The sequence below is a fragment of the Heptranchias perlo genome, chromosome 1 (genome assembly GCF_035084215.1).
Source record: "Heptranchias perlo isolate sHepPer1 chromosome 1, sHepPer1.hap1, whole genome shotgun sequence".
NCBI lineage: Eukaryota > Metazoa > Chordata > Chondrichthyes > Hexanchiformes > Hexanchidae > Heptranchias > Heptranchias perlo.
The window spans coordinates 145,927,543-145,941,398 of record NC_090325.1 but is presented as its reverse complement, the minus strand read 5'-3'; the positions used below and the strand labels follow the sequence as shown (position 1 = coordinate 145,941,398).

Genomic DNA, 13,856 nt, shown 5'->3' with positions numbered 1-13,856 from the left:
TGGCCAAGAAAAAAAAATTAAGTATTATGTATATAAACATACACATAATCAACTTAGAAACCTAATGTTTGACAAGGTCAATTTTGAAGTTCAGTTAAACATCATGTACCTTAGTGAGCTAACAAAATGGTAACCTTGGCAGTTTAACTTTTCCCCATCTTTTCCTTCAAATAGCACAGGGAGGGGAAATGGAAAAGTCAGAAAAAGATTAAAAAGGCTTAACACAAAATTACAAGCTTCACTATCAGAAACTAGAGTGCTCACTAATACAACTGTTTTGTATAGAAATCAAATAATCTTGAATCCCCAATGGAAACATTCTGATGATTTACAAAGGGAATGCTCGAGCAACACCTAATTTCATAAAAGGTTCAGATCAAACCTGTCAGACTGAAGTAACAAAAATCACCCGTCCACTAGGAGAATCAGTCAACTTTCAAACTCGTAAAATTAATATTGGTCTAAATAGCAGTGGTGCAGATGAAGGTGAAATGCAGAGCCTAATCCTGTATCAAAATATATTAACTCAGCTACTTTGCAAAGATGAGGATCTTGTTTGGCAATTGTATTGCGCACCCTACACCTGTACCCACCCTGGAGCTAACAGGCAAAATCATCCACTATCTCAGAAGACCCATGGGTTCCTCTAAGAACTCTACAAATGGAGATAGTCATACCTATTACTTAAGGAGGGGAAAAAGAAGAGAATCAATTCAACATGGATGAACATATGTAAAGGTGAAGTTGGAATTACATGTAGCACCTCACCATCGGAATTCCCTTTTTTAAAAAACTGAAACAATTTTTCTTCCCTAGTTAAACAAAGACCAATTACTATTGAAGTATTTACTAAGCCTAACAAGAAATCAGCAGACACAGTTTAAGTAAAAAGTCAAAGAACCAAGTTAATGACCACATATCTACTCCTTTTAATTCATATTCCCAAATTAAGCTCTGTGCAACTTCTAATCAGCAATCAATCTTTAAACAAAAATATTCCAAAAATGATGCATTAACACAAAGTTTACTAACTATTTCATTTGAAGTTTAAATTGCTGAAGGAGCAGATTAATACGAAAACCTTTTGCGCTGCACCCGACTCTATGTTAACTAGAAGTAGGCCCACAACAGGGGTTACCCAGGGAGACTCAGGCCACTTAATAAAACCTACTCAAACAAACATGCTGAATACATTCAGATAACTTAAAGTATACCTGACATTTTAAAAGAGTCACAATTTCGCCTAATTAAAGCACAGCACGGTAGTCTTTAATTTTTTTTAAATTTGCAGTGACGTTGAAGTGAATATCTGCTCATGAAACCATGCCATAGAACCATAGAAAAGATACAGCACAGAAGGGGGCCATTCGGCCCATCGTGTCGGCGCCAGCTCAAAGATCAACCAGGTGCCCATTCTAATCCCACCTTCTAGTACCCGGTCTGTAGCCCAGCAGCTTACAGCACTTTAGGTGCAGGTCCAGGTACTTTTTAAAGAGTTGAGGGTCCCTGCCTCTACCACCAATTTGGGCAGCGAATTCCATACACCCACCACCCTCTGGGTAAAAAAGTTTTTCCTCATGTCCCCTCTAATCCTTCCGCCAAGCAGCTTAAATCTATGTCCTCTAGTTCTTGAACTATCCGCTAGGGAAAACAGGTACTTCCTGTCTACTCTATCTAGGCCCCTCATAATTTTGTACACCTCAAGTCTCCCCTCAGCCTCTTCTGCTCCAAAGAAAACAACCCCAGCCTATCCAATGCCTCACCACCCAATTGATAGGCTGCAACATTCACCAAGTAATCCTTCCATTTAAAAAAAATACACTTAACAGATAAATGTAATACAGTAATGTAGCAGACAAGAGTTCAGTTTATGCACCAGATAACTAGGATTTTAAAAAACAAGTACAATGTTACATATTTTACTGATTGATCTGCTCATGGTGGTTAGCCAGGCTGCACAGAATGGGTGTCATTGAATGTCAAGACAGATGGCAAGTAGATTATTTGAAAATGATCTGAATAAATTGTGTAGTTGTTGATTGTGTTTGCCTTGGCAATCCTTGTGTGCATATTAGTTAGGAATTAAATGTATCAAGTGTCCAGACAAATGTATATTTATGTTCTTTTATCTTCACTCTCTTCCTACTGCTCTCTGTCCCGCAATCCCTTCCCAATAATAGTGTACTAGTAACTGCCAGTCCTCAACCATACACTCGTTTACAGTTGATGTACCTAGACAGACTTCCAACTTGATGGGATACCCTAGATAGAATACATTCTCATTCATATTCTCTCTCTAATTTAGTTACACTGTTTACAAGAACCACGATTGTTTATTAAAAAGTGATACCATCTGTTGATAAGTATCAAATATTGAGTTCAGGCATTGGAGATTGTAATGCTGAAGATATGCATGCAACCAACAGAAATATCAAAGGAAAAGCCTTTTCATAAAGTGTTAAAATTTTCTAAAATGAAAACACAAGGTCTGTCCCGGCATTTCAAATCATACATCGTGCCCATCATCAGTGACCATATTGCACTTTCAGTATGTTCAGTGCAAGTGACAGAATCCCCTAAGATATACAAGTCTCCTCATTAGGATGATCAGAAGTACATATAATTTACCACAGTAAGCCAAGGAACAGATGTTACTGTAGAGCACTTTGCTGTGACATTTTTCTCCTCTTTTCCATAGTTCCTTATTGCTTTTTCCTCTACTTGGCACAACCTATAAGAACACTCAATACAAATCTGCACACTTTCCACTGCAAAGAATTTAACATTTTCAACTAGGAAGCCTGCCACAACCACACTGTATCTATGAACAAGTGAACTTAAAAGTGTACTAGCCTAAATAAATTTAACACCTAACTAATCAACATACACACAAGGATTGAAGACAAACACCATCACTGACTGCACAATTTATTCAGTTACACTCCCAACTGCCCCCATCCTGCAAATTGTCTCCCTCCTCTCCTAAAGAAACATAACCTCTGCAAACAAAGATAACCAAAGTAAAATTAACCACTTCAAGGTAGAGAGTCCTAGACAAGCCAAAAGGGCTCAAAACAAAAATTACCACGAATAGACTACTTCAGAGTTCTGAAAGAGGCTAGGGAGCAGATTTGTGACACACCAAAAGCCATCATGAAGTCACTGAATATTAGGGAGGTACCAAGAGATTGGAAACAGGCCAATGTGGTGCCCATATTCAAGATAGCCATGGGTGTGGAATAGGTAAATCCAGAATATTACTTCAAAGTAAATTGCAAGAGTAGGACAAGAGGACACAGGTTCAAATTAATAAAAGGCAAATTTAAGACCATCAGGAAATGCTTCTTCACAAGAGTGATCAAAATCCTGGAAACATTTGAAGAGGCTAGCGGATGCTGCAATGGGGGGGGGGGGGGGGGGCGGGGAGGAGAAGAGGGTTGTAAGATGCTTCTGGATGGATAAATTAAGGTGGACTGTAATTAGTTTGTAATAAGAGGACCCACCTACTCTCAACCCCAAAACACTAAGCTAAATTTCTAGTCTTGTATGTGAGTTCATACATTAACATCCACAAAAACTGAAGGAACCAAAAGGATATTGTTTGAACATTAAGCTGATTGATCAATAGCAAAATATTAATACTGGAGTTTAATTAGCAGCACAACAGTAAATGAGAAAAAAAGAACGTTAAAAAGAATTTAATCAAAAAAAGCTTCTTCCAAGCTACTATTATAGTCAATATGGCATAAAGCTTAGAATATTATTGGAAGCTGCAAGTACATTATAACTTCGGTCTAAAATAGTTTTGCTTTGCACCAATGCTAAGCTGTATAAATCTAGAATCAGGGACCAACATGACTCCAAAGCAAAGCAGTGAGGCTCCCTCCTTTTTGCACTGACACTGCAGCCTTACAGTTGCCTAATAAGCCTGGCAGTGAGTTTAAGACAGTAATTCAATCTTGCAGATCTGCTGATGTTCACCAACCACTCACAATTTACATCAGAACAGCTCAACTGAATTACAGCCTTGTAACTCACTACCAGACATTTGTTACCCTACATAGAATATAGATACCGCAGTGCAATGAATGACGCATTAGTATACCGTGTGCCCTTATCTTTGAATGCATTTGTTGGGGGGGGGGGGGGGGGGGGGGGGGAGAAAAGAGGGAGAGAGAGGCTATAATAGTGATTCCTTGAGCAGGAAAGACAGTGGTGGAACAGTCACAAAGTTTCACGCCATGGGCAAACATTAAGAACACAACTATCCTGACCTTCCATCAGTCTGCTAATCTAAGTCAATTTTCACAGGTCAAAAACGATTTTTTTTGCATGACATCCATTCAGCTGATATAAACCAGCATTTCTTTTTGAAAAAAATCTCAGTAATAATCAAATCTATTGGCCACCCACTGCTCAGAACAATGAAGGCCACACCAAACAGTTTGATTTCCTGTCCAATCAAATGGTTTAATTACTATGTCTGGGATAATGGGCTCACATCTTGACTTTCACTGACTGACCTGATGTAGACTGGAGTATCACTTTGCACCATTTCTGAGCTGTAAATCAATTGAGGATTTCAAAGAAGGTTGAAGAGTCTGGTAATGATGCTTTCTCTGCAGTCTCTTGGGATTCCACATTACAAAGAATGTACATTATTTATAAAGGGTAGCTGGTGTGTCCATTAATGCTTTCAGGCTTAGAATAAACAAGAGCTTTTGCTTCTCAACTCTAGCAATCTGTGCTGGACTCTAAATTTTCTTTCTAGGTAGCTACTGTCAATTAGCAGTTACCTTCCCTCCCCAAATGCTGGCTAGAACATTTCCCTCCTTCTCTTTGAATATCACAATAGGATCTTTAACCTGAACCAGCAGACAAGACCATTGTTTCATCCGAAGGACAGCACTTCCAACAACGCAGCATTTCCTCTGTACTGCATTGCAGTATGATGTTACGCTTATGTGCTCAAATCCCTGTGTGGGGCTCAAACCCACCACCTTCTGACCCAGGGGCCAACTGACTCAAGTTGGCAAACATCAAAAGTAAAATCATGCCGAGAATCCACAAAGTTGCAGAATTACTAGAAAGGAAGATCAGTAGCTAACAAAAGTTAGCGAGTCATCCATGCAGTCACACAGGCTGTCAACATAATAGAAATTAAACACGTGTTCAGTTTCACAAACATGTGAATGCAGTCACATATCCTTCATTACAGATTCTTTGCTTTATATACTGAGCTCAGACTTGCTTACCAGCATTTGTCTTGAACTTTTATTCCACCAAAAACAGTTTATAACTTTCACAAGTCAAAACCTTCCCAACAGGAGCACAGTGTTACAGTACATGTTCCTTTTTAATAGTATGCATTACAACACTTGTTTCTGGAGCTTATAAAAAAACCTTTCACTGTCTAGGCTCACACATGAAGCTTGACCATTTCAGCAAAGTACTGGAGGACACGGACCCAAACAAGAGTGTGCACCTTCATAAGAGAACTTAGCAGCTACTAAAAATTAGCCTCTTCTAATGCACTGTTTATGCCAAAGAAACTGTTCTGAAATATAGCATAGCTGCAGGGTACTCTGAATTTACCCATTACTTCATGAAGCAAATCCAGAGCATGAGTATTTATCAAACTGCATATATAAGATTGCACCCACTTGATTGTTTTTTCAAAATAGATTTGTGACTTACAATTCTACCCCAACATCCCCGATGTTTTGGATAGGTGCATATAGGATAGCAATGAGTAAATTACAATAACAGCCTGAAAACTCAGCATGTGTTTAGCCACAATAAAATAGCAGCCCTCGCATCCAAATGTAATGCTCACAGATTGTGTTTTGCCTCTAGAGGCAGGCCTGCTACCTTATTTATAATATGGAAGTACCATTTGAGGCACATCCATAGTATAAACAGGGTATAAAGCATGGACAACACATTATGATGAAAAATAAGACTACACAGAGGGGTACATAATAAATCTGACTCTTAGTGAGGTATAGCTCCACAAGTGTTGGCAATCCTTTAGTACCTTTACCTCCTACACAAGTGCAAGAGACTGCAATCAGGCTATTCAAACTTGGAGAATCAAAGCTGCACATACCCAACATCCAGCCACATGCACTTTGCAGGTGAATGGACAGTAATAATGAGTGGGACCCTGGTTGATTTTGCTCCTTAGAACAAACACTACAGCCAATTGTAGTGTCTCACTGGTGCCAGAGGTGAGATCACCTAAAGGATGGAACCTGAAGTCTCCCTAGTTTGTATGGCTTAGTTCCACACCATGTGGTGCAGTACCTATCATGCCATCAGTAAGAGACAAATTCAATAGATTAAAACTCCAGGCATCATACCCTACTATACGGGTCAGCCATGGCTCAGCTGATAGCACTCTCGACTCTAAATCAGAAGGTCGTGGGTTAAAGTTTTAGTCCAGGGACTTGAGCTCAAAATCTAGGCTGACACTTCAGTGCAGTGCTGAGGGAGTGCTGCACTGTTGGAGGTGCGTCTTTCAGATGAGACGTTAAACCAAGGCCCTGTCCGTCCCTCTCAAGTGGACGTAAAAGATCCCATGGCACTATTTTGAAGAGGAGGGGAATTCTCCCCGGTGTACTGGCCAACATTGATCCCTCAAATCACTAAAAAGATTATCTAGTCATTATGACATTGTTTATGGAAGCTTGCTGTGCACAATTTGGCTCCCCCATTTCCTACATTACAACAGTGACTACACTTCAAAAGTACTTCACTGCCTGTAAAGTGCTGAGGTCGTGAAAGGCGCTTTATAAATGCAAGTCTTTTTTCTTTATATGCTGCAAGAGCTGTTGCTCCCACATTTTCTCTCTCTCCCAATGTCAGTACGAGAGTCATCATGACAGATCAAAAATCCTGTCTCACGACGTGTTTGCCTCATAACACTACTGTAGTACATTTTCAATTGTGCAAAATGATTTATATTTTTCAATCATTAAGCAAAGTTCATTGCACTATTTCAAACCCCATTTAGGTACTTTCCACTTATGCCTGGCCATGGAGAGGAAGGTGACTTGCTACCAATGCCATTAGCTAACTGTAAGGGGGCAAGGACTCAGGTACTATACAACAGTAGCCTGCAACTCAACAAATTTCTCTCTTCCTTCCCCCACCCGAGGAAAGTATTGTAGCTTAGTGGAAATGTGAAGTCTTGGGCACAAATAAGCATCCAGCACTCCATGTTAGTACACCAATGTACTGCACCACTAGGTGCCACCTGTCCTAAACACCCACTGTTCCTGGATGCATATAGATGATGACAATCAGCAGGCTATGCCAGCACTAGTCACAGCTGAGCTGATCCCATTTTCATCCAACATTCACACTTTCCAGCAGCAGCCACGTGATGGTTATTAGAGCAGTAACTCCAGCTGATTTTCTCCTTCCTAGTCTAGGTATGACTAACCCAACTGTAGTGGAGAGAAGCTATCAGAGCAGAAACATGGACTGAACCAGGATCTTCCTGATCTATATATAGATCAATACCACATCCAGCAATGCATTTACACACTGAGTCAAGGAGACCTGCTGACAGGCTTAATACTCCAAACACCATTCCTGACTATATATTCATAGCTGTTGCTTCCACAGTTCTACAATAGGCCAATAGTAAGGAATATACCCAACTTCACATTCATAAAACGGATTCTCAAACTATGGAAATAGAAACCACAGATAGTTTTAATTACACCAAAATCCTGGTGACAATACTGTATCCCATGAAAAGGCTCGTTGCCAGCAGTACTTTTCCCTGAAACTGAAATTCAGAATCTTAAAATGCAATAGCATCACATCCGACAGGTTGGAATACACAATACAAAACTAGAGGATGCTTCAGTTTAAAAATAAAATGATGAGGGGAAGTAAATTTGTTTTAAATTTAAATCATGCAAGATTAATTTGTTTAAAATACACAGTCATATTTTTGACGACTAAAGTTTGCTCCAACATTATATATGCGTGAGGAGATGGTGACGAACCTTTATAAAACACTGGTTCAGCCACAATTGGAGTATTGTGTCCAGTTCTGGGCACCGGAAGGATGTGAAGGCCTTAGAGAGGGTGCAGAAGAGATTTACTAGAATGATTCCAGCAATGAGGGACTTCAGTTATGTGCATAGAATGGAGAAGCTGGGGCTGTTCTCCTTACAGCAGAGAAGATTGAGAGGAAATTTGATAGAGGTATTCAAAATCATGAAGGGTCTGGACAAAGTGGAGAGAGAAAAACTGTTCCCATTGGCGGAAGGGTCAAGAACCAGAGGACATAGATTTAAGGTGATTGGCAAAAGAACTAAAGGCGACATGAGAAATAACTTTTCTACACAGCGAGAGGTTGTGATCTGGAATGCACTGCCTGAGGGGGTGGTGGAGGCAGACTCAATCGTGGCTTTCAAAAGGGAATTGGATAAATACTGGAGAAAAAATTTGCAGGGCTACGGGGATAGGGCGGGGGAGTGGGACTAGTTGGATTGCTCTTGCAGAGCGCCGGCACGGGCTCGACAGGCCAAATGACCTCCTTCCATGCTGTAACCATTCTATGATATTAAAACTACTCTAACATGAAGTGTCTTTTCTAGCAGGCTAGCGAGAACTAGCAAGTCTACACCCTCAAGGACAACATCACCAAATTCAATTAAGATTTTGATAAATTGCAAGTACTGGATGACTCACTACTGTATTAAAGAACTAACAATGGTGCAGCTCCATCAGCATTTCCCAACCAGGTTGTCATTTCTGTTCAAAGCCTGCTGGTTATTCAAATTAATCTCCAAGTTAGTTTTCCTCAGCCTGCCTTAATGAAGGTTTCCAACCAAGCTGCACCATGCAGGGGCGAGGAATGAGAAGCCAGTGTAGCTTGCCGTATCTGACTCACTTCTCTCTTTCTTTCTTCCCCCATCAACTGGTAAGTGTCTGTTCTGCAAAAGCAGACTTATGCCTGGCCTATACTACTTTCCAGCTGCATGATATACAACACCAAACAACATACCGGGAAGGGGCAATACTGGGGCAGTAGGAATACGCAACTACATTTGCATTTAGAATACAAGGGGTTGGAATTTCCACCAGGGTTTACAAACTCTGGCCCGTAACTTAGGCCTCAGGTTGGGAGAAACCCCTTAGAAATTACTAACAAAGAACTTTTGCTATCAAAACTATTACATCAAAAAAAAGATTCTATGTCAATAACACACAAAATAACTACTTAACTGAAATAGCATTCTCAGAGTAAAGGAATAGTGTAACTACCAATACCAGGGAGACTCCACAAATGTGCATGTAGACTATTTTGTATCAATTTAATATAAATTAGCCAGAACATAAGAAATAGGAGCAGGAGTAGAACATATGGCCCCTTGAGCATGCTCCGCCATTCAGCATCATGGCTGATCTTCGACCTCAACTCCACTTTCCCCACCCGATCTCCATATCCCTTGATTCCCCTGGAGTCCAAAAATCTATCAATCTCAGCTTTGAATATACTCAACGTCTGAGCATCCACAGCCCTCTGGGTAGAGATTTCCAAAGATTCACAACTCTCTCGGTGAAGAAATTCCTCATCTCAGTCTTAAATGGCCGACCACTTATCCTGAGATTATGTCCCTTAGTTCTGGACTCTCCAGCCAGGGGAAACAACCTCTCAGCATCTACCAGTCAAGCCTTCTCAGGATTTTATATGTTTCAATGAGATCACCTCTCATTCTTCTAAACTCCAGAAAGTATAGGCCCATTCTACTCAATCTCTCCTCATAGGACAACCCTCTCATCCCAGGAATCAATCTAGTGAACCTTCTTTGCACCGCCTCTAAGGCAAGTATATCCTTCCTTAGGTAAGCAAACCAAAACTGCACACAGTGCTCCAGGTGTGGTCTCACCAAAGCCCTGTACAATTGTAGCAAGACTACATTACTCTTGTACTCCAACCCCAACATGTCATTTGCCTGCCTTACTGCTTGCTGTACCTGCATGGTAACTGTGCTTCTTGTATGAGGACACCCAAATCTCTCCGAACACCAATATTTAACAATTTCTCACTATTTAAAAAAAATTCAATTTTTCTATTCTTCCTACCTCTCATTTTCCCATTGTACTCCATCTGCCATATTCTTGCCCACACACTTAACTAGTCTATATCCCTTTGCAGACGATTTGTGTCCTCCTCACAACTTACTTTTCCATCTAGCTTTGTATCAGCAGCAAACTTAGATGAAGGGACCGAGTGAAATGTATCCAAGTCATTAATATAGATTATAGCTGAGGCCCAAGCACTGATCCTTGCAGCACCCCATAGTTACAGCCTGCCAACCTGAAAATGACCGGTTTATTCCTACTGTGTTTTCTGTACGTTAACCAAACCTCTATCCATACTAATATATTACCCCCAACCCCATAATCCCTTATCTTGCGTAACAATCTTTAAGGGGCATCTTATGGAATGTCCTTTGAAAACCCAACTATACTACACCCACTGGTTCCCCTTTATCTACCCTACTAGTTACATCCTCAAAAAACTCTAATAAATTTGTCAAACACGATTTCCCTTTTATAAAACCATGCTGACTGCCTAATCACATTATGATTTTCTAAGTGCCCTATTACCATGTGTCAGAGACCATTTCTGCCAATAAAATACTTAAATAATCCTACACATCCTTTAACGTATGTAAAGATAAACCAGTGTTTGTCATAACCATATGTGTGCATGCACCAAATCATTATATAAGCATCAACACAAGATGTAGAAACTATTTTAAAACAGGATGGTACTGCATGTAAAAACTAAGTCTCTACTGAATTCCCTGCTTTAGTCTTTGAAGACACACAGTTCAGATGTACACCACACAAGTATTCTTCTAGAGAAACAAATACACAGGCTGAAATTGAACAGTAAAATAGTATTGCAACAAGCTCTGAGGGAAAGCCCCAATTTGTCATTTTCTAACTGAGACATCTTTACAAGCATTCTTTTTAAACAAATCTGTCAAATGTACATGCACGTGTATACATACACAAACACACATCACATTAAACTGTATCCAAAATATGGTAATCCACACAGGTCATTTCAGTCATCTATAAGTCCATGTCACTATACAGTCTCACATATATGTATAATACACACAAATATCTAAATAAAATTTAAGAGCCTGTGTCATTTATGGAGATATATATATATATATATATATGAATGGCACAGTCCCTTACAGTTAAAAAGGCATATTTGAAAATAAACAGTTAAACTTCAGACCTTTTGAAGGCATTTCATTACAAGGCTTTTTTGACAACAGGAAGACAACACAATAATGCTGGTGGAAAGTTTGTAATAGTGAGAGGATATGCAGAACATAAACAAAATTTTAAAAATTCCAATGCAAGGACAAATTTCTTGTCCTTTTGGTAACTCAATCCCTGCCTTGAACTGATTCCTGTCAAAGTGCCAAGAAGGATGCATGGCAGATAAAACACCAGCACATACAAAAAAAATCTCCAGCACAGATAAAGGAAACACAATGTACAAGGCATTGCACTGTATCCAAAATATGCTAATCCACACAGGTCATTTCAGTCATCTACAAATACCTGTCACATTCGCCTATATAATAGATTACAGCTAAAAGTACACAAAAAACTGGCCCAGGCAAAACCTGTTAGTTTTGAGGCAAGGTACCTTTTTTTTAATACTAAATCAGAAATACACAACTTCTACAGAACGTCAATAAACTTCAAATTTTCTCTCAATTTTAACATTAGAACGCAATTTTAAACACTGAAAATATATTTCAACATAACATAATTTAGATTAAAACTTCCTCTCACAACCCAAGTATTTTGAAGTTTAATTGCAATTTTGGAAGATCCTACCATAACCCTTATGCTTGCTTTAATAGGGGAAAAAAACGTGGCACATCTTTGAGACTTTTTGCATTTCACCCGGTGATGATCCGTGAAATGGAAATTGAGAGGAGTCAGGAAGATGGAGGAGGTGGTTTCACAAGATTTACATCAGAGTCGGATAAAAATAAATCACGTCCACAAACTCCACTCAAACTCTTGTTCAAATATCCAAGTACAAATATTGCGAAACACTACATAAAAATACCATTTAAAAACTCGTATAAGATTCTTAAAGCTCAGTCAACGCTGCAGCGTTTGGCGCACAATTCAGAAAAATATATAAATATATATAATATATACACACACACATAGATATAATTAAAAATTCAAACATTTTCACTTCGGTGGAAATCGGAGTGGGGAATGTTACCCCAGCACCGTCTAAAGAGAGCGAGACAGAGATGGAAAGAAAATCGGTCGCATCCTTTCGTTTAAATTTCACTTTTAAAAAGAGAGAAAAAAAGTTTCACAGCAGAACACACGACTCTGGAGCTAAACCCGAAAATATCTGCAAAAAAAGGTCGAACAAGCAGGTTTTGCATCTCGGAAGCAGAGACTCTTAAAACAAACATGGGCAAACTTTCCTCGGGAGATAGTTTACTTTATTCTCTAAATCTGACCTGACTGACTCCACTTTTTCCCCCTTTTCCCGGTGACGCCATGTTGTCCAAAAAGTACTTTTAAGGGAATAGAGAGTGGGGGAGCCGACAACTTTCCCGGTTTTAAAACCGCGCCGGCTCGACACGGCTGGAAAGCGAAAGAAAACCAAACTTGAAGAAGAATTAAATATTACTGTCGCTAATTTGTGCTGATAAGTTACCTCGGCCACGGCTTCCTCGCCTCCTCCCTCCCGCTCCATCTGCGGCTCATTCAACAAACTCCAAACAGCCGAACCATCGACCCACGGCGTCAGCCAGACTGCGACTGCTCACCGCACTGCGTATCAGCCCGCCAACCAGCCGCACTACTTTCTCAATGCCTTTAAAGAGAGAGACAATCCTCCAAACGTCTCTCAACGCACCCACACCCAGCACTTTTCGATTCAACAACAGCCTTTCTCTAATCTCATCCATGGTTGTTTCGTTTTTAGTTCATTTATTAATTATTTATATAGGTTCCTTTTTATACATTACTGTTATTTTTGCAAGAGTCTTTTTCTGATATATTTAAAGATTTCATTTTTTAAAGTTGATCCATCATTATGTATATATTATTGTTATGTGGATATTATTACCGGAGTCTCTTACATGTTGAGATTTTAAAAACAAATCTGTTGTAATTTCTATAGGTTCCAGATATTTTTGAAGGAGGTTTTGTAATATTTAAAGCAATCGTTATTTTTCCAATTTGATCTATTAACATAAGCATTTGTATAGACTCCAGTTATTATGATTGCCAGAGTTTCTTGCATTTAAAAACCTGCTTAAACAAACCTAATTAGCGAATGAATTGTCGTCTTGTCATTAATTTTTCTAGTTTCTTACATTTTAATTCATTTTCATTTTTTAAAGCTGCTCAAGTATCATTTTTATGGGCACCACTTTTGGTTATTATTATTTTCAGAATTTCACAATCGAAGCCCTTGTGCAGTCCTTAGGTATAGGAGACAAAAACTGCAGGATTGCAAAAAAGAAAACAGTAATGTTTAGCAAGGGTTAAAAGATAAACATGGAAAAGAAAGAATTCACTTCTCTATTGTACCTGTTTGCATCCGCAGGACAAAAGTGCTTTACAACCGATGGATTACTTTTGAAGCGCAGTCACTAGTCTTATGTAGGCAAACCCAGCAGCAATTTTCACACAGCAAAGTCCCACAATGAATAACCAGATAATCTGTTTTTGGTGATGTTGGTTGAAGGAAGAATGTTGACCAAGGTAACTCCCTGCTTTGCTTCCAATAATGCCATGGGAACATTTACATC

At 39.4% G+C, this 13,856-nt stretch overlaps 1 protein-coding gene across 1 annotated transcript in view; it reads right to left on the bottom strand.

Moving 5' to 3' along the window:
- smad1 (SMAD family member 1) overlaps positions 1-12,863 on the bottom strand; it is a 97,925-nt gene extending 85,062 nt beyond the window's left edge. The window contains exon 1 of the mRNA XM_067992315.1: positions 12,755-12,863. The gene's annotated coding sequence lies outside the window, so the exon portion shown is untranslated. The remainder of the gene's footprint in view (positions 1-12,754) is intronic.
- Between the last annotated feature and the right edge of the window lie 993 nt (positions 12,864-13,856).